Consider the following 20,082-nt stretch of genomic DNA (forward strand, 5'->3'; position numbering starts at 1 on the left):
GTCGGGGGAGGTGGAGAAGCTGCTATCGGTGCCCCGACAACCTAGTACAAGTGTGCGGTCATTGGCTCGCTTCAGCAGTTGGGACCAGTCCAGGCATTGATAAGTATAATTGGGAAGGGCTTGCATATTGTAGTTTGAAATCAGCTTAAGATTTTGTAATAAAGATTTGTATAAACTGAAGTGCTCTCGGCGTGTGTCTCTGTTTTCTTTCGGAAGCTCAAACACTGTGACCAATCTAAAATGAACAAAGTGAGAGGTACAAGTTTACCCAGGACAAACGCTAAATACTGTTGAATTGAGAAAGATCCAAGTGCTTTAAGGTTTCACAACCAGTACCAATTACTTCATTTAGTTTGAGGATGTGTCTGTGGTTCACACACCCTATTTAGTGCCATCAAAATTGAGTCAACAATGCAGCGAAAGAATGATGCAACTAAGGTTGCGCATTTCCAAATGCAAAGTAGGAGTTCAAGTTTTTATGTTTTTCTACCCCAATGTCATTTGGACAACTCTCCAGGTGAGCAAATAGTTTGAGGATTATCAATCCATTAGGCCACCATAAATGGACAGAACTTATCCAGAACACCATCTGAAATTGTGTTTTTTTTTAAATACACATTCTCAGGTTTGAGTAATGCAAATACAATTGAAAATTGGATATTTTTGGTATAAACAAAACATTGAATGCCAATTCACCACTGCAAAATAGCATTGGTCAACAAATCATAAAATGTCCACATTTAAAGTGTAATTGATGTAATTTTTCCTCATTAACAACTGCAATAAATAAACAGGGCTTCAGTGTATTGATAGCATCAAGACAGTATCTGCAATACTTACACTAGATAGCTACTGAATCCTGTAGCAATCCAGAACTCTGAACTGTAGAAGTTTATATGTCTCAACCTAGTAAAGAAATTCAGCCATTTCCTTTAAATTTCAACAGTACTGTGCAAGTGACTAAATTGCACATAAGTGAACTGTGTGCAAATGTCAAGAATCAGCTGGATGATACCAATTCACATCCAACAAAACCCCTGTACTGAATTCAAAAGCTACATTCTTTCTATCAGGTCAGTAAATTCAAGTTATGAGCTTGCTTTTTTTTTTAAAATAGTCCAACTTCATACACATGATTTACATCTTGTTGTAGCATCCAGAGGAAAACTGGCAGTTTTTACTAGTACACTGGAAAGAGGCAAAATTTTGAATTATAACAATGAAATTTAGAAGATAGAGGGTTAAACATGAATAAGTATGGTTATGGAGGCAGAGATTAAGGGGGGGGGGGGTGAGACAACAAACTTGAGAGTATTAAGGTCAACGTGGAGATTCAGAATTCCTATTCTTCAATTATTTGGCTTGAGGAAATTCTTACCACTAGTTTAGAGCTTTGAGGATTTTGCTGTTACACAGCAAAAGAATGGAAAAATAAAATAAATCTAGGCATCAACTAATGAAATCAAAGCATTACCTCATGTTCACCTTAATCAGTTAGGCCATGCTTAGAAGTATAATTTTTAAGCTTGATTAGATATTTTTCCTCCACCTAATGTTAGAAAGCACTCTTGCAAGCAAATTATTTTTCCTTCCGATCTGAAATGTGGACTTGCACACAGAATACTTAAGAATTTTCTTTTGTTTGGAAATCAAATAGAAAGAATGGTTAATATACCCAATTTTCTGGATGCAAAGCTAATGAAAGAATAAACATCAAAATATAGTAGACTGAATAATTTAATGGGTTCTATAAAGTGAAAAATGGCACACAAAGACGTTATTGACAATATTTAATTTTAACAAAAGGCTCAACAACAAAGCCTTGAACAATTATTTTGTGTCAGCCTTCACAGTGGAAAACATAGGCAACATGCCAAAGAGTAATGTTAAGGAGGTGAGAACCAATACAATCACTAAAGAGATAGTGGTGGGCAAACTAATGGACTCAAAGATGGACAAGTACCCTGGTCCTGATAGAATGCATCTCAGGGCACTGAAAGAATTGACAAAAGTTATAGCAGATATATTTGTTGTCATTTGCCAAAATTCTCTGGACTATGTTTGGAGTAGGGGTTAACGCAATGCCTTTACAGTGCCAGCAATTGGGACCAGGGTCTGAATCCAACAGAGTTTGTATATTCTCCTCATATCTGCATGAGTTTTATTGGGGGCTCCAGTTTCCTCCCACCGTTCAAAGCATACCGGAGTTGTAGGTGTAAATTGGGTGGCACAGAACTGTAGGCCGAAATGGCCTGCTACCGTGCTGTATGTCTACATTTAAACAAATTTAAATTTAAAATGTAATAAATTTAAAATTCTAAGCAGGTCACAGAAAATGTAACTCCACCATTTTGAACTAGTAGACAAAAGGCATAACTGTAGACCAGTTTGCTTAATATCATTACAACGGGATAGAATTTTTCCCATTAAGCAAAGAGATTCAGGAAGGGCAGGTCATGTTTAACTAACTTAAAGGAAATCTTTGAGAATATAATGAGTGTATAGATAACAAAGGGAAACAGATGTATGTGGTATATTTGAATTTCCAGAAAGTGTTTAATAAGATACTAAATAAAAGACACACATTGGATAAAGATGCAAAGTTGGGGGAATGCATTATCATGGCTAAAGGATTGGTTAACCAACAGAAGGCAGAAAGTTTAGATAACTAGGCGATTAGTTGCCAATTAGTGGAGTGCTGCAGGGATTGTGTTGGGCCCATAATCATTCACAACATACATAAATGATTTGGATGAGAAACCATGTGCACCATATCTAAATTTGCTGATGACACAAAAGTGAGTGGAAAAGTGAACTTAGAGTCTGCAGAGAGGTTAACTGTGTGGGCAGATGTAGTACAATGTTGGTCGAGCAGGTAATCAAGGAGGCTAATGGGACATTGACCATTGATAGAGGGATTAAATTTAAGAGCAGGGTTTTTTTCTTCAACTGTACAGAGTAGTGGTGATGACAAACCAAGTAGATTAGAACTGAGCAGTTCTGAACTTAAGGATATACTGTATTTGTTTTGGATGTAGTTTGGTGGAGGTTTACCAGATCGATGCAAGAAATGAGTGGGGGGTGGGTGTTAGTTTATAAAAAGATTGAGTAGTCTACCACTATATTCACTGGAATTTCAAAGGATGCGGGGGGGGGGGGGGGGGGGCAAATCTTAGAAACAAGATTATGAAAGGAATAAGTAAGAAAGAAGCAGAGAGGTTGCTTCTACCATTGGGAAAGGCCAAAACTAGGGGGGGGGGGGGGGGGGGGGGAGGGGGTCATGGTTTCAAGATTTGAGGTGAGTAAAACAGAAACTAGGAACTTCTCCCAGAGAGTTGTAAAACTGTAGAATTCTCTGCTTCGTGAAGAAATCGAGGCAATGTCATTAAATGTATTGAAAACACACAGATATTTGAATAGTAGTAAACTATGTTTAGAAGGATCAGGGGTGGAAGGTAAGTGGAGCTCAGTGTATAGAAAGATGAACTTATGAATAATGGATCAACTTGACAGGCCAGATGACCTACCCTTGTTCTTTTTTTTTATGTATTTCACTTCTTTATCTAAGTCTATCCATAATGTGGAGTTTTCATATCAATAGGCACAATAGACAAATATTCCAAAAAACTATCTTCGATGGGTAGTGTGTTGATCTCAAGAAGCGATTGATTGATTGATGTCTAAAATTCACTTTTGACAAATATGAATACCACAAAAACCTATTTATTGGCAACTATCCAAAATGAAAATATCAGTGGATTTGCAATGAAAATGCATCATTACATTAAATGTTTTGTAGGTGTGATTTGTTGTTTTGTGTTGATATGCATTCTACACCATACCACAGTGTTATTTGTGACAAATGTAATTCACTGAACCAAGCAAATAATTTAGTCAGTGGGAGGTCATGCTTATAGATTTGCCTGCACCACAACAGAAGGCAGATTTATCATGAACCTTACTGGTGCTGGTTGACTGCACAGACATCTCATCCTAACCAGAAAAGGTTATGGGTTCACCATTGGTGTGGCCTGTTAAATCAATGCAGGTGAGCAGAGGTCCATGACAATGTACTGTAATTGATGACAGTATTACTTCCACAGGATATCTTTCTATGTTTTTTGATGTCAATAAATATACGAGGTATTGTAATGAATGACAGAGAAAACAGCCAAAAAGACTTAATGGATGGAGATGGGCATAGACCTTTTTAAGTTGCTGGCTTCTATTGCTGTCCAACATGAAAAAGAATTAGGTGCTTCAGAACAAAGCTATGGGATGCAAATTGGTCCAAGAGTTTCTCCAAAACATTTGAAGCTAGGCTGTAACTGGCAGAAAATATAATGCTTTAAATTAGAAGTTATTTCAATTTCATGGTAATTTGTAGAACCATCCAGATTAGATTTGTTGCAAGATTATATTTCAAATGATTATGGACCACGTGAAGAAAAGATGCAGCTTTTAATTAAACATCAAGCAAAAACTATTGGTAATAACACTCAAAGGGCTCTTGTAAAAAGCCTCCAAATGCATAATCCAAGGTAAAAACTGGTAAAATAAAGCATTTTGGTCTTTCAAGAGAAACAGATGTACACTTTTGTGTGCACAAAATTGCACAGACAAAACTGGTTTTACTAAGATAGTTGGCTACATGCTGCAACTTTTAAAGCATTATCCTTTTAACATGATGTATATGTATCTTATGATAGAAGGTAAACACAGCAGTGTTGACTACAAATGCTAGAGATCTGTTTAAATATAATAAAATCTATTTATGTTACAAGACATTAAGATATGATTGGTTGAGTAACACTTAATTGTTTGAATTATCCAACAATGTTTCAACATGTGCTGTATCCCGCTTAATGCTAAAGTCTACTGATTCTTTATAGCATTTATTCAAAAAGTCAAACACAGGTAGCTAACCAACTCCTTTGCACCACCCCTCTCAAAAAGAGATCAGCTCAGGGTGCATGCTGCTTAGCTTTCATTGCTTTATGGCTTTCATAAAGAGTGAACAACCGAGGCTGTCTGTCTGTACGACATTGTCAAGCTAGTTGGGGTGAGTAGTAGTACACCAGTTGGATTTGGGGCTCATGGCTGCCTCTTGGCTAGCACCAGGAGTGCAGGCTCTTGCTGGAGTCCAGCAGTGGCTGTTTCAAGTATTGAAAGATTGTTGGATTTTACCATCTCAATCATTAACTCCTGCTGCAGAAATGGCTGTTGAGCCACTGTTAATTCCTAGCAATGACCTGCATACAACATACCAGCTCTGTTGCAGTACAGAACCCATAATCTCAATGCTGAACAACTGCACCACTCATCCCTGCCTGTCCAACACCAGCTTTCACAGACAGCTCTTATGCTTTGCCCAGTGGCCTGCTATACACTGAGCTGCACATTGGTAAGATCACTTTTCATTGCTGAGCGAGTGCCAGTAGCAGGCTGAGCCCTCAACCAGGTTCTGCGCACAACAAGACACAGTGGCCAGGAAGGCTGTGGTTTGCACCTGGTTCCTGTCAGAGCACCATTGCCACATATTGGCCAGATGACAAAAGAGATATGCAACATGGAGTAGCTTATAAAGGAAAGATGTAGAAAAAGTGATGTGTATGGAGAAAATGCCATAGTTCATATCTATATATCTTTTTCTTTGGCTTGGCTTCGCGGACGAAGATTTATAGAGGGGTATGTCCACGTCTGTTGCAGGCTCGTTGGTGACTGACAAGTCCGATGCGGGACAGGCAGGCACGGTTGCAGCGGTTGCAAGGGAAAATTGGTTGGTTGGGGTTGGGTGTTGGGTTTTTCCTCCTTTGCCTTTTGTCAGTGAGGTGGGCTCTGCGGTCTTCTTCAAAGGAGGTTGCTGCCCGCCGAACTGTGAGGCGCCAAGATGCACGGTTGGAGGCGATATCAGCCCACTGGCGGTGGTCAATGTGGCAGGCACCAAGAGATTTCTTTAAGTAGTCCTTGTACCTCTTCTTTGGTGCACCTCTGTCTCGGTGGCCAGTGGAGAGCTCACCATATAACACGATCTTGGGAAGGCGATGGTCCTCCATTCTGGAGACGTGACCCACCCAGCGCAGTTGGGTCTTCAGCAGCGTGGATTCGATGCTTACAGACTCTGCCAGCTCGAGTACTTCAATGTTGGTGATGAAGTCATTCCAATGAATGTTGAGGATGGAGCGGAGACAGCGCTGATGGAAGCATTCTAGGAGCCGTAGGTGATGCCGGTAGAGGACCCATGATTCGGAGCCGAACAGGAGCGTGAGTATGACAACGGCTCTGTACACGCTGATCTTTGTGTGTTTCTTCAGGTGGTTGTTTTTCCAGACTCTTTTGTGTAGTCTTCCAAAGGCGCTATTTGCCTTGGCGAGTCTGTTGTCTATCTCTTTGTCGATCCTTGCATCAGATGAAATGGTGCAGCTGAGGTAGGTAAACTGGTTGACCGTTTTGAGTTCTGTGTGCCTGATGGAGATGTGGGGGGGCTGGTAGTCATGGTGGGGAGCTGGCTGATGGAGGACCTCAGTTTTCTTCAGGCTGACTTCCAGGCCAAACATTTTGGCAGTTTCCGCAAAACAGGACGTCATGCGCTGGAGAGCTGGCTCTGAATGGGCAACTAAAGCGGCATCATCTGCAAAGAGTAGTTCACGGACAACTTGCTCTTGTGTCTTGGTGTGAGCTTGCAGGCGCCTCAGATTGAAGAGACTGCCATCCGTGGGGTACCGGATGTAAACAGCATCTTCATTGTTGAGGTCTTTCATGGCTTGTTTCAGCATCATGCAGTTGAAGAAGATAGTAAAATATCTATATATAGTACATGAAGAAACAACTGCAAAAGGCGATTAAAATATTTGAGAACATGCAAAAAGTCATTATTGAAATAAGGCTGAGATCTGATGTTTGTTGGGCAGCAGGACATTGTAGAGTTATCTGGAGAAAAGATTCTTCATACACAGTGATTGAAACAAAAATATTATAACTACTGTGTTAGGTCAAAGCATAGAAACTGTGAGATTTATTGTCCTCACTAATATATGTATTATTCAGCTTTGCAGTGCAGTTAATCAGTCATAACATTCATTACATCATCCACCCAAGCTGTCCCCTGCAGTGCAGTGCCAGTGGTTCCCAGGTCTGTCTCCTGTCCCTTGTGTCGCATCTGTCCACTCTGCTGTACTGCAATTCTGCAGGTCTGATTTGGTCCCAAACTCCTATCCAGCTTTGAGAAGAATTGGGGGAAAAAAACTGAAGCAATATAAAAATGAGAACATCATTGAAAGACCCCAAAATATACATTTCCCAGCCACTGCAACAGGAGAGGTGGGTTGTTAAGTCATCCAACAGTTTTGTAAATAGAAATGTCAATTTTCTTTTTAATCCTGAAGGATTACTTCAAATCAGTAATCCCTACCTCTGGCAATATCCTCACTTTCCCAAGATCCTCTGACTATTAGATGATGTAGCGGATCCACAACTTGCCAGTTCTATGTGGGTGTGTTAAAGATTCCAATCACCCTCTGGGTAAAAAAGTCTTCCTCAGATTATCCCCTCTGGTTCTGGACACCAATGTTATGGGAAAATGCTTCTAAATATCAACTTCAACCATGACCTTCTTAATTTTATACTCTTCAATAACACTGCCCTTCTGCCTTCATAGACACACAAGCAAAGTATCTAGTTAGCTTCTATCCACCAATCTAATAACTAATTTAAATGCCTTTAAAATTATCACAAAGCATTTCACATCAACATTATCAAAAAAAAATTATACCAGATAAATGGCAACATTATGAAAGATGACCAAAACTTCAGAGGTAGGGTCTAATTCAGAGAGGAAATTCCAGAACTTAGTGCATTTGGAGGAAGAGAACGAAATCAATAACAAGCCCCTTTCACACTTGCATGTGATCCTGGGAATTAACCGCCAATCGGCTTTTAATGTGCCTAGTGTGAAGGCAAAATAAGCTCAATGCCGGCGTCAGATGATGTCATCTCACACCAGGGATTGACGGCCTCAACCCCTATTACAATCCCCGGTGTTGCAGATGCCGACATTGCAATCAGGCAAGTGTGAAACGGGTAATTGCATAGTGGGATTGAAATGATCCAAGTTTTTGTGTGAGTGCAGGAATGTGAAGGAAGATAAAAATGAAGGTATAAACTTTGCCTTGGGAAAGTCACAGTGGGGAGAGAGAGTGCGAGAGGAAATAAATAATAATAAATAACAATAGTGGACAATTTTTAAACAGCGTGGGAAAATATGTTGCACTAGAGTGCACAATTTATAAAAACCATGGGGAAAAAGCAATGGTGGACCTGTCTTCTCAGAATATTGTGCCGCAGAGAAACCCCTCTATGAATGGTCCATGCATGCATCCGGGCATTTACACTTTTCTTTGTTGCACAGAATTTATAAATTGAACGCGGAAGTGCTACCAACTTTCCCACCCCACATAAATTGTGCACTATAGCACTACAAACTTACCCACACTGTATAAATTGAGCACTAAGTGTTACCAACTTCCAAACCCTGTTTAAAAATTGTTCGCTATTACTATTTATTGCTATCATTTTCCCACGGTCCCTTATAAAAGTTTATATAGGTCGGCACAACAACAGGGGATGAAGGGCTCATACTGTACTGTACATATGTTATAATTAGGCATGATTAATTTTGATATGTTATAATTAGGCATGATTAATTTTGTTCAAATACAAGATCATAATACATTGATCAAGATTTAGGGCAGGTCCATCATCACTCGATGTGTCATAACATCACCGGTAGAAGGTAGAACAGTCCTAACCCGGGGGATGGCTCCTTCCAAGTGTGAAAGCATTCAGTGTCCCAGTTAAGAGTGGTCAAGTGTGAAGAGCCAAACCTCCATTCCTATCCCGGGACACTGAACAGCCAATCTAGTGGGATGCAAGTGTGAAACAGGCTACTGACAAAAGAGCAAGAAAGGGCAATTAAGTGGAAACAGAGCTGACACAGATGGAGGCAAAAGGAGCACACAGAGGACAGGAAAGGATGAAAATTAAAGGCATATGCAAATTCAGAGATGATGTCAGAGGAAGGTCACATTTGCCCACTTGCCTCTGTAAGAGACAGAAATAGCAGAGGCAGCCAATCAAATGTCTTAATCTTTGTGAAAAGGAACTCCACATATTAATTTTTCAAGAAAATGGTGGAAGAAACAAGAAGGCAAGAGGAGGGGTGGGGTGGGGGGGAGAGTGGTGATTACCTTTGCATTCCAGGACGATCCTGGAAAAGTGAGGAATTTTGCTGGATGATTATAATTCAAGTAAAATTACCAGATACTTGCAGTTCTGGGTAAATGCTTTGTGGAGCACCTGTATTCAGTTCACAGGGACAACCCCAAGCTTCCTGCCGCACGTCACTCCAATTCTCCAACCCACTCACATACTGGCATGTCTATCTATAGCCTTCTGCACTTGGCCCATCCCAAGATAAAGGAACAATACTTCATTTTCCATTTGAGCACACTGCAGTGTTATACACTCAATATAGAATGCTCCATCTTTTGGTAATTTGCTTAATCTGTCTGCACCAGAAATGGCCATTTCTACTGTCGGCATTGGCTCACCTTTTCCTTTTCCATTAGTGCAGTCTGATCTGCTGGCCAGGTCTCTCAGCCCAGCTATCAGCAACTAACATAGACGAAGAATAATCACCACTGTTTCCATCAACCCATTTGACCAAAAGAGTTAACCCACACAACCCAGTGATGTCACGGCGAGGGTGACTTTTCCTGCACCCAGCATTTCCCTTTTGCAGATATTCCCAATATCCTATCCATCCCTCATCAATGTAGCTAAACAAGCTGGTGACTGCACCCATTGAGGTGTCCACTTATTGGATTGAAGATTAGAAGATGGAGGATAACTAAAAATACTCCAGTCTAGGGGTATCAAAAGTGAGATGAGGTTCCAGAACAACAAAAAAATTTTTTTTTAAGTTTAAATAGGATCTCAGTTTTAAAAAATTATTAAAAAGTCATTTGCTCAAGTCTATAGAAAAAGAAAATTTATTCAGATTTAGATTTTTTTTTGTCAGAGTACATACATGTCATCACTTACATTCTTTTTCCTTATTTGACACATACGTTAACCACATTGTCTTCAGGGTCTCTGGTCCAAGATGGTAGACATTATTTGGAATAGCCCCTCAGCTCAGGATCCAAAAAGAAATTTTAACAGATATTCGGTCCAATTTTCTTGAAGAGGCTAAAAGCACAAACACTCCCAAGATCCTGAATCGGGATGCTGCTTGGAATTTAGTTTGAACAAGTGAATAAAATTGCCCTCTCATTTGGTGAAAAAAGGTTATATTTTATTACAAGTACTTTCAAAACTATTGTTGCAGGCATTTTACACCATCACTTGGCACGATTACACCATTTCTCTTCCCATCTCCCCCCCCAACACACACACCACACACACACCCACCACCCACACCCACCACCCACACCCACCACCCACACCCACCACCCACACCCACCACCCACACCCACCACCCACACCCACCACCCACACCCACCACCCACACCCACCACCCACACCCACCATCCACCACCCACCACCCACCACCCACCACCCACCACCCACCACCCACCACCCACCATCCACCATCCACCATCCACCACCCACACACACACACCACACACACACCACACACACACACCACACACACACACCACACACACACACCACACACACACACACCACACACACACACCACACACACACACACACAAAGAAATAACTGGAACTAATTTATCTAAAATAATCTCTATAACCAAACCTAAACATGTTAAGGGAGGAAATGAATGAAAAGACAAAGGTTTGTAGTGGCATTGAAGTGCACCAAGCCAGAAAAATGCCAGTTCATGATATGATAAACTGAATACTCTTCATATTGCCAAATACAACATAAACATGATGTTTAGTGGCAAGATATTTTTTTTTAAAAGATCATGGTCCAGGCCCAGAATCACATTTAAGAACCTTAATTCTTATCTATTAAAGGTTACATTGTATAAGCTGGGTTTTCTTGAAGAAAAACTTCCTTTTTTTGGGCAAAGGAATAGTGATCCAAGTGGACCAAAAGCCTTCATTATTCAAACTGCACTCAATAACAGAAGAAATTGTAGTCCTGCAATTATTCAACACCAAGATAAGCCCTCCAGAATGGAGGATTGAAGCACACATCATTTAAAACTCCCCAAAACCTCCATCTTTAGCCACTTCCTGTCTCTGGATACTGTATAATTGTTGGCAATGGAAAAAATATTGCAAATGTGAAGGATCTCACTGGTTAGCAATTCTACAAATTTTCAGATGGTAGTCATCTACATCACTAAAAACAGACAGCATTATCTGACAATTTAAAAATCACATTTGCTGAATCTTGCTGGAGATTTACTTGAAAGTATGGATTTCCTCTGGGAAGTATTCATTTCCTGTTTTTCTAATGCTTGAAAAAGTAAAGGTTGGAAGTCAGGACTACAACTTATCAAATCACTGCAACACCTAATTCTTGTGCCTTTTTAAAAATGTTCTTTTTTAAACAAACTTGCTAATTTTAATAAATATTTAAACATCTGTCATGATTCACAATTCATTACTCATTGTTCCAACATGTCATGACTCTCTACAGTAATATTCATTAGATTCCAGATGACCTTAAAAAGATGAAAATACCAAGTTGAGATATTTTTATTTCTGCTCTTTCCATTTACTTTGTTTAAACATTTATCTCTGATGACAAGATAGGACTAAAATAAAATTCTTTAACTATTTTAGAAATGTACAAAATAAATTAGTTAAAATACTATTTAAAAGAAAAATAGAAAAATAAAAAAGCTCAAAGGCAAGCTATATATAGGCTTAGGTAATAGAGGAATGAAAAGGTCAAAACTCATTTTAATTCTTTTGCAAGTGTATAATCAAAATTTAAATTATATTAATGTTGAACATATTTATACCACTTGTGTAATTATAATGTATTATTACAACACAATGGGTTGCAGAAGTGAAAATAGCCCAAGCAGATCAAATAAATGTTTAAATGAATACTACTTGTGCTAAAATGCAAATTATAACATGTACACAAACACACATTTTTTATAAAATATTGTTTCACAAGGTCTGATCAACAAAAAAAATCATGCACCCAAAATTGAATGAGCAAGCTGTTACACAGAAATCACAATCAAAATATATTTCATGCCTTGCGTTTATCAAACAATTGCATTTGAAAACAATTAACAAAACCATAGCAAAATATCTTTTTTTTTTAAATAAATAATCACCCTGGAGAATTAGATTAGATATTAATTTACAGTGTACAGTTAAGACAGTTTGGAGACCAACAGGCCTGTAAAAAAAAATCTGAATGATTCTCTCCAAATGCAATTTATAGTAAACCAGATCTGATATATTGAACACAAAACAGAGAGTTTATCTGAAAAGAAACCAACAGCACTAATGGGAATTGTCGGGCAATGCACTTAATGCCATGTACTTCTTGTAATCACATGGTGAAATTTGAATTACAAATATTTACAGACAAAATGGGTAACTAACAGATCATCAGAGATGTCCTCCTTCAAACAATGTGGCTTTCCCTCCACCATCATCAACTCGGCACTCCCCTGGCTATCCTTCATTACCCGCACATTTGCCCTGTTCCCCTCTGCCCCCACATGCAACAAGGACAGGATTCCCCTTGTCCTTACCTATCACTCCACCAACACATCTTTCTCTGCCATTTCCACCACCTTCTACTTGATCCCACTAACACATATTCCTCTCTCTTCACCCCCCCCCCACCCCCCTGCAGGGACTACTCCCTCCATGACTCCCTTACCCACTCCTCCCTCCCTATCAATCGCCTCTTTGGGACCTACCCCTGTTACTGGAGATGCTCCACTTGTGCCCACACCTCCTCCCTCAGCACCATTTGGGGCCCCAAACAGTCCTTCCAAGTGAAGCAACATTTCACTTTTGAATCTGCAGGGGTCATCTACAGCATCTCGTGCTCCCGCTGCGGTCTCTGCCACATCAGAGAGACTGGACGCAGACTAGGAGATTGCTTCGTTGACCACCTTGGCTCTCTCTGTTACAATAGCGTGGATCTCCCATTTCAATTCTCCATCCCATCCCTTGTCTTGTCCACATGTCTGTCCATGGTCTCATGCACTGCCAGACTGAGACCATCTGTAAATTGGCGGAACACCACCTCATCTTCCGACTGGCACCCTCCAACCAGATGGCATTAATATCGACCTCTCTGGCTTTTGTTAAACCCATCCCCTTCTTCATCATCTCTCCTTTCCCTATCTCCTTTTGCACAGACATGATAAATTCTCACGTAGTCTCTTATCATATCCAATCAACACCTTTTGTTGGTCTGGATTCCTCCCCCATTGTTTGAATTCTGTTAATATCCTGCTTCTACCTTTTCTGATTTTTCCCTGTGGAAGGGCTCAGGCCCGAAACCTCGGCAATATAGGTTTGCCCCCTCTGGTGAAAAGACAGGCTGAGTTCCTCCAACATTTCGATGTGTTTACTACACCAAGAATTGACCCATCAGCAGTCATTTATCCCATTCTTATTTTAATTGAGCTTAAGCGTCATCTTCAGTAAAAGGACGAAGTTATTTAGGAAGTTATGAGTGAGGCGCTGTCTGCTCCACCCCCAGCCTCTGCTCCGACTCCCAGGGAGACGCGCTCCCCGAGGTTACCAATCCAACCGCTTCAACACACGATTAACCCAGGATCATTGAAAAATATAAAGCTACCTTTACTGCCCTGCTTTCAGGGGACGCTCGCTGGCCGTTTCCGACACTTCCTGCGCCGTCTCCGTCTTCACTCTCACTCTTCTTCCCTCTCACCACTTTCCAGCCACAGCTCAACACCGCCGCCAACCTCTCGCGTCATTCCCAACGCAACGCCGCCCACCGTCCCGTTGGCTGGGGCCGCCGGGATAGCTGAGAATTCCTCCGGAGGACTCCCGGGGATGGAACGACGATTGGGAGGGGAGGCGCCGAGAGCGCCCCCTATAATTCGCACTGGTTTTGGACCAGGTGAAGCTGCTCTGGCAGAGTGGAGCTGCTCCTTTGGACTGAGGCAGGGTTCCAGGCCGTCATCGTTGGGGTCTGACGGCCCAAACACCAACCTGACAACCCAGTGGAGACGATTGCAGTCTCTCTTTCCGACATGATCGCTCAAAATGGAGAGAGCACATCAGGAATTCCTTTGGAAATCTCCAGTCTATTCTTCAGAATGATAACTGGTGGAAGGAGCGTTCTAAGAGTACTTACCTGCTCAAGACTTTGATGAAAGGCTCAAGCCCGAAACGTTGCTTACGTATCTTTATCTTTGCTACTTGAAGTACACTGCTCGACCTGCTGAGTTTCTCCAACATTGTGTTTAGACTTCAATCACCGTGTCTGCAGCCTTTCGTGTTTTACTCCTACTTGCCTACTCGGGCTATGGCAGAGTCTGGGTCCCACACCTCGCCCTGTCAGGATCCCTGTCAAACGTGACAGGTAGAACAGAGGATATTTCAGCCCATGTTTATTCCTCCTGTAGGTATCCAGGCCAAGGCCTCCAAATCCTGGATTACTCACAATAATGAGCGAATCCCATGAAGACTTGCCAACTCAGTCTACCCTGGCTTAACTCACAAGAAATTGTCTCCTCTATAGGCCAATAAGCTGTAACTGCATTACTATAATCTGTTGAAAAAAAAATCATTCAGAAATTTTTCTTTCAATTTATTGGAATGTACACAGTATTCCATGCCCACATGGAGTAAGACCCTCATTCAGCCAGGGGCTGAGGAGGCAAGCTGCATTTAAGAGTGGCTCAGGCCTGAAATGTTGGTCATCTATCTTTACCTCTGATGGACGCTGTGAGATCTGCTAATTTCCTCCAGCATTTCTGGCTTTTTAACAAAAGTACCAGACAATGTTTGTCTTCAACAAAGGACATAATGCGAAGTGAACTCCAGGGGAGGGCAAAAGAGTTCATTCAGGGGACTACACTGGTGAAGTGTGGATGAGGTGGCGATGGTTGTCCAGAGCGAGAGGAGCAGCTTTGGTTGGCAGAAGCCAGTGCAAATAGGGAGAACCTGATGACAGGGATTAGATTGGAGCCAAGACAGTTAAGAGGCATTGATTGGAGTGATGATCATGCTGGATTCCCATCAGGAAACTTTTATATTTTATTTAAATTTAAAATTTGATATGCCTGTTGTGTTAATTCATTTGTTAAAGTTAAATGTTACATTATAATGATTCATCTTGTTACTGTTTCCTGTTAACTTTTTTGTGGATGGTGGAGGTGCATGTCAACTTTTTGCAAGCTGCCTGAATGGCATACAAAACTAAGCTTTTCACTGTATATCCATACATGTGACAATGAACAATTCAATAAAGATGAGACAGTTAATATCCTTGATCTTCATTGCATTATCATTACAGAGTCTCTCACATGAGCATCCTGGGGATCGTCATCGATCAGAAACTTAACGAGGTTGGCCACAAAAAAAAGTGTGGCTAAAGGAGCAGGTCAGAGGCTGGATATTTGGTGAGTGCTTCAACTTCTGTCTCAACAAACAATTTTCATGATCTACTAGGCACAGATCAGGCCTATAATGGAATAGTTTTCACTTTACTAAATAATGCATCTCCACAAATACACAAGAACTTAAAATCACATTAGAAAACAGGTGCATAATTGACACCCAAGTCATTAATTATCTCCACCAAAAAATAATTTGCCTGCAATATGTACTATCTTCAATATGCAGTTTATGAACTTAACTAAAGTTTCTTTGACAGAACTTCCTAAATCTGAAACATCTACCATCAAGAAAGACCTGGTATAAATGTATAGGAATAATGTTATCTCCAAATTACTTTCCAAGCCACACAGTTTGAAATTTAAAAAATGTTTGTTCCTTTATCGTCACTGAGCCAAAATCCATTTTTATTCATATCCAGCACAGAGTGCCTTCACCAATTGGACTATATAATGGTTTAAGGTGGTTCTCCGCAGTCATCTTAAAGGCAATTGAGGATTGGATAGGCCTTGCCAGTGTCAAATCTCACAAAATTATATTTTGAAATTCATGACTTAACTAACATCATAAATGAAAGATAAAACTGGGATTTTCCTGCCATGGTAGCATGCTCCTTTGTGCAATTACCATTTTAATCATAAAGGAAGCATGGCATATTCTGAAACTCTGTAAACATACTGATCTGTAAATTAAACACTTTAGCATCTAAAATCGTTTTTACCAACCTAATAAGTGAATGTACTATTTATGAAGAATGGAAGTCTTCCAATGCATCACTTCTAAATAACATTATACAAAATTTATTAATATATTTTTAACATATATACTGACATTAGGGTAACCAAATGCATATGAAGTTGTTACACTAAATGTGAATTATGTCAAACCTCCTCTAAATTAATGGGGTATGAAATGAAATTGGAATACTTCAGAGCTTTTCTTTCAAACATATGACTTCCAAATTCATCTAGTCTCTGAAAGACTGTTATTTCTCAGTGTAATCGCTGTGCTTCAATTTACTGTGGTAATTAGTCCCTTGATAACAAAATTGGAGATCTTGAGTTGATGTTAAAAGGCAAATGAGTAAACACCTGTCTGAGCAGCAGTCTCTAGATACAGAGTCAAACAATAAGTCCAGACTCATCCAAAATACAGCTTTGTTTTTTTTAAATATTCAGCTACTGTAAGTCTTAAATTGACTCAATGGCACTGAAGGAATAGGAGCAAGATTAGGAGGAGGCCTTTTAGCTTGTCGAACCTGATCTACTATTGAATAGGATCATGGCTGATATGGCCATGGATTCGCCTCCACCTACCTGCCTTTTCCCCATAACCTTTATTTTCCTACTATACAAAAATCTATGTCTTAAATATATTTAAAGAGACAGCCTCTTCTGCTTCCTTGGGCGGAAAGTTTCAGTGATGCACTTCTCTCTGGAAAAACAGTTCTTCCTCATCTTCATCTTAAATCTACTCCCCAAATTGTGAGCCTATGATCCCTAGTTCTAATCTCACCTGTTAGTCTTATCTATCCCTTTCATAATTTTATGTTTCCATAAGATTCCATCTCATTGTTCTGAACACCAGCAAATATTGTCCCACTCGACTTAATCTCTTCTCATCCAGCTAAACCCATCTCTGGAATTAATCTGTATGCCTCCTCTGCATTGCCTCCAAAACTAGTATATTCTTCCTCAAGAAAGGAGATGAGAGTTGCACACAGTACTCAATGAGCAGCCTCACCACTACCCTGTACAGTTGTAGAAGAGCAGAATGCCCCTGCTCTTAAATTCATTTATTCCAACAATGAAGGGCAATATTTGTCTTCTTGATTACCTGTGACACCTACAAAACAACCTTTTGTGACTCATTCACGAGCATTCCCAAGTTTTCCTGCAAAACAGCATGCTGCAAACTTGCACTATTTAAATAATAATCAGATATACTATTTTTCTTATCAAAGTGGATGACCATCTAAAGCAGGGGTGTCAAACTCAAATTCACAGAGGGCCAAAATTAAAAACTTGGACTAAGTCGAGGGCCGAACTAAATATTTATTGAAAATTTTCAACAACATCTGCATGTTTTCTCTTCTTTCAACATATGTAATGCTAAACTTTTTCTTATTAAAATAAATGTTTAATAATAGTTTTGGATAAACTCTTTCCAGAAGCATTAACAAATGAGAAATAAAATATTCAATAAATAATATTTCTCTATAGAGGATTTGTCAAATGTTGCTAGTGTGCTGTCGAATAGTAAAATCTGAGGGCTATTGAGAATGTGGGAGAATAACATGATTCCTGAAACAATCAAATGGGTGACTGATTGTGGGCATGAACTCTAGCAGGGTTATTTGCCATGCCCTTTTTCCATTGGTACAGATATCCTTTGATTTACACACTTTTCAGGTTTTATGCCTAATGAGCTTGTATCCAGGTGCAGGACCATTTTTAACCAGGAATATATTTATCACTGTGACATGAAACTATTGGAAGATCGTTTTATCCTGAGATTAAAGTTCATAATCCTTACTCAGGCCTGTGTGCGGGAGGGCGGGGTTTGCGGGCGATCGGGTTGGACAACGACAGTGCGGGGGCATCGGCTCTCGCTGCAGGGCGGCATCTCAGCGGATCAGTGGCCCCGTCACCGTGAGTCGCGGATCGGCCTGTGGCAGGGAGGGGGAGTGGGCAACGGTCCTGGCGAGGTCAGGCCCGAGGCCTCCGGTTCCGGGCGCTGGGAAGCGGCCTTGGCTTCCCCTGACACCGGCCAGGCCCCAAAACCAGAGTCCACGGTGAGACCCTGCAATGTAAACAGAGGAGGTGGGGGCGATTAGCAGGCTGACGCCAATGCATTCTGGGATTTGTTGTATTACTGTGCATGCGCTATACTGGCGCGGCGGCCAGCGGGCCACCTCTAATACATTTTTTAAATGATCTTGCGGGCCAAATATAATTATATCGCGGGCCAAATATGGCCCGCGGGCCAGAGTTTGACATGTGTGATCTAAAGTGAATGACCTTGTTATAATTATAAATTTCAATTTTGTTAAAAATTTAGACATACAGCACAGTAACAGGCCATTTCGGCCCAAGATTCTGTGCTGTCCAATTTACACCTACAACCCCGGTATGTTTTGAACAGTGGGAGGAAACTGGAGGCCCCGGAGATAACCCATGCAGACACGGGGAGAACGTACAAACTCCTTACAAACAGCACGGGATTCGAACCCTGGCACAGTCCCAATCACTGTCGCTGTAAATGCATTGTGTTAACTGCTATGCCAACCGTGGACTGTATATGTGGATTTATGGAGAAATACGTGGCCTCCTTGCCTGTTTGGAATATTGTGGATTACCGGTGGTCACTTGTTCCCCCCTGTCTGAAACTTATTTGGAAGTCACATCACCTGTCAATCAAGGTTTGACTCCAGCCACCCATTAGTTCACACCTTGCCGTTGGCTCATTTAAATTACCTACAGTCATTATTGGCTAGGTGCCCAGATCATATCTGTATATATCATCAACACATAGCACATTCTTTCTCTCTGCCTCATGGGCCAAGCCCCAGACATTGCTCCTCAACAGGTCGCTACTGTGGATATCGCTTGAAATGTTGCAGATAAGGTGTGCCCTACACTTAAGCTGAGCCGTAGTACTGCGATCGATCAGTGCTTGCAGAGAGCCACAATCCGATTGGTATAGGGAACCATGAGTGTGTGTGAAAGTCTCTGTCTGTAGAGTATAGGCAGCCACTGGTATCAGAGACCAACCTGGGTCCAATGTTAATCTCTATATGGTTGTTTAATAATATAGTAATTGAGTATCATTTGACATTCTCCCCTGTTTGTCTCCTGTGTGTTCATTAAAGTTACCTATGATTGTAACACTTGTCTTCAGACTCGTCTCTCGGTGAACCCACCGAACTTGATACTCTTCCAAACACAATTGGCTCTGCAAACATGGTTCAAAGAGCTTTGGCTAGACACATGTGGAGTACTAACCATGTGGGAGATTGTACTAATGAGTGTGTGTGGGGTTATCCTGTCAGGTACTTATGTTATTATGTACCTGCTTACCAACAAGAGCAGCAGGAGGCAACCCACAACTAGGGTTTGGAATATTAAATTCTCGGGTGGACTGACGACCATCAGGGGTTCAGCCAATCAGCAGCGCAGCTGGTAAGCAATGCCATGCTGGTCAACTGAATTACAGACTGGACCCTCACAGAGAGAAGGTAGGGCACCATGTGGGAGTCCTGGAGGAATCAGGAGTGTTTTGTTGAGGAAGTGTCAAGTTCCACCCCTTGGAAGCCACATCACTCTGGAATCATAATAATGTTATGTACATATTATAACTAAAAAATCAACAATGTTAATATATACACAAATGCACTCCTTATGCTGGACAAAGCACATAAACAAATCTAATGACAGCAACTCACCAGCCCCTCTCCCACTCCCAACCAAA

General features: G+C 40.9%; 1 protein-coding gene and 1 long non-coding RNA gene across 6 annotated transcripts in view; one reads left to right on the forward strand and one right to left on the reverse strand.

The window, feature by feature from the left end:
* Window positions 1-14,022, reverse strand: part of LOC138763735 (guanine nucleotide-binding protein G(I)/G(S)/G(O) subunit gamma-12-like) — a 104,509-nt gene extending 90,487 nt beyond the window's left edge. For 3 of the 4 annotated variants that reach the window (XM_069938411.1, XM_069938413.1, XM_069938412.1), the window contains exon 1: window positions 13,826-14,018. The gene's annotated coding sequence lies outside the window, so the exon portion shown is untranslated. Of the gene's footprint in view, window positions 1-13,825 lie in introns of all 4 variants that reach the window. The other variant, XM_069938414.1, reaches the window with a different exon arrangement.
* Window positions 987-19,477, forward strand: LOC138763736 (uncharacterized). Of its 2 annotated transcripts, none has more exons than XR_011357754.1 (3): window positions 987-1,073; window positions 15,512-15,617; window positions 18,673-19,477. It is a non-coding gene; the product is annotated as an uncharacterized lncRNA (long non-coding RNA). The 2 variants fall into 2 exon arrangements; XR_011357755.1 differs by lacking the exon at window positions 987-1,073 and adding an exon at window positions 13,793-14,614.
* The last annotated feature ends 605 nt before the right edge of the window (window positions 19,478-20,082 follow it).

This window comes from Narcine bancroftii, chromosome 5 (assembly GCF_036971445.1).
Source record: "Narcine bancroftii isolate sNarBan1 chromosome 5, sNarBan1.hap1, whole genome shotgun sequence".
Lineage (NCBI taxonomy): Eukaryota > Metazoa > Chordata > Chondrichthyes > Torpediniformes > Narcinidae > Narcine > Narcine bancroftii.